Source organism: Brassica oleracea, chromosome C7 (genome assembly GCF_000695525.1).
Source record: "Brassica oleracea var. oleracea cultivar TO1000 chromosome C7, BOL, whole genome shotgun sequence".
NCBI classification, from domain to species: domain Eukaryota; kingdom Viridiplantae; phylum Streptophyta; class Magnoliopsida; order Brassicales; family Brassicaceae; genus Brassica; species Brassica oleracea.
In genome coordinates, this window is record NC_027754.1 from 12,576,831 (window position 1) to 12,579,023 (window position 2,193).

Consider the following 2,193-nt stretch of genomic DNA (forward strand, 5'->3'; position numbering starts at 1 on the left):
AGTATAGATATTTGTAATTTATAAGCTATAGGGAATGTGAATATTTGGTCATATACTACAAACATATTAATGCCATCGGCTAACTTTATTTCCTCAGATTTCCTTATTTTACAAATTAAATTTATTTGGGATTACCTAAGAATATGGATACTGAATATTCTCTTTTGCCATAATGCAAACCTTACTGTACAATACTATTTATCAAGTTTATAATCAATTCATAATCTTCACTAAATGAATTTTTAAAACCATCAAGTAATTTACCTCAATTATAGTCGTTGAGAAACACGTTTCCATATACGATTCAAGCTCTAAATTTTGCCTAATTTGAGAGCTGTGTTTTTTAAAACAACATGTGAAAAGACCAGTTTTAAAGTAAACTGTACGGCGAGTATGAAAATATTAATTAGTAAATATTTGCTACTATAATTTTGGCTATTTGTTTTCATCATTAAAACTCTATATAAATATGTAGTGTCTGCAACACAACTCCTCACCACATCACTCTTTCTGAATCATTATTAACAAAACCAGAAGTACACCAATGGCAGACTTTATAAGATTGTAAACGAAGAGTTTTGAAGACACTTTTCATAACAGTCGTAGTTTTCTTAGTTTTTTTATTTATTTTGTTTCCTTATTATATAGGATATGCTTTCACATTTTATTTTATTTTATCGCTTATGTTTCGTTTTATCTTATATTCATATTTTATTTTCTGAAAGCAAATTATATTGCATATATTTCGTTTTATCTTTATTACATAATTAATTTTTCATAAGTTTTTGTTTATTCTTATAGATTCATTTTCACAAACTATACTTTAATCACACAAAACAAATAACACAAGTTTTAAAAAACTTTGAAGCTTACTTTATTACATATCCATAATTTCGTTGAATCCCTTAACATAAATAACATGTAATATTTGTGTCTATGACTTTTACATTTCTAATATCTATATATTTAAACTTATAAATTCTTTAAGTTTCCTCACCCCGCGCAGGGCGCGGCTGATCAATAAATGTAAACCACAAATATTGTAAAGAATTAAAATAATAAAATTATACCAAAGAATAGAAAAATTATGATAAATTTAAAGAGTAGAGATACTTTTTTAATTCAAAATACTTTCTCTGGTGCGGCGGTTCTAAAATCCCAGGATCCTACTGTAGAACCCAATCAAAAGCCAGTTGAAACTAAGTTTGTGTGTATTTTGAAACTCATAAAAAAACCAAAAAGAAAAAACAATAATGTGAAGAATATTTAAGATAATGTTTTGGGAGTTTTTCAAAACTAACCCATATTTTCAAGTCAAACTCAAAACCAACCTCTTTTTTTTTGTCATTACTATTTATCAATAAATTTTCAATACTATCCCTATGTTTTTGAATTACTTACAAAATTGCCATTATTATTTAATTTTTTATTAGTTTCAAAATTCACAAAAAAAAAAAACAAATACACCTACACCATTTCTTTTTATTTACAAGAATGTCATTATCATCATTTTTTCAACAATTATGAACCACCATTTTTGAGTTTTTAAAGCTCTAGAATTCAATTTTCAACCACTTTTTTTTCTCATTCTAAACCAACAAATCTTCATTTCCTCTACATTTTCGTATAAAAAACTCTCATAACTTTTATATTCATTGGCAAAATCTTCATATTTTCGAGTTTATTCATTAGTGAATCGTCAAAGGCAGCTATTTTTGTTCATATTTGGAGTTTGGACGGTTGAGAAGGTTGGAAACGAGCTTTACACCAGAAAAGATAACTATTTACATGGTTTTCGTCATTTTTAGATCGTCAAGATAATAGACTGTTTTGTATGTCGACGCCTATATGCAGACGTACGATGCAGTCTACTTGTCAACGCACAAGTCAGTTTTGCAATTGACCAAACAAATTTTTTTTTGTACCGCAGTCTTCGTCTTTACCTTTAACAACAAAAAAGAAATATTTTGGTAGACTTACTAAGACATCTACGTAAAAGATGTTAGTTTTGCATTTGACCAAACTTTTGACTTTTTAATGTAAATTTCAATGGAAGTCTTCGAAGTATAGACTGCCTGAGAAGTTTGCAAAATGTTAGTTTTGCATTTGACCAAAACTTTGACTTCATAGAATAGCTAAGTTTTGTGTTTGACCAAAAATTTTAAATTTTTTTAAAATTTATTAAAAAATTAT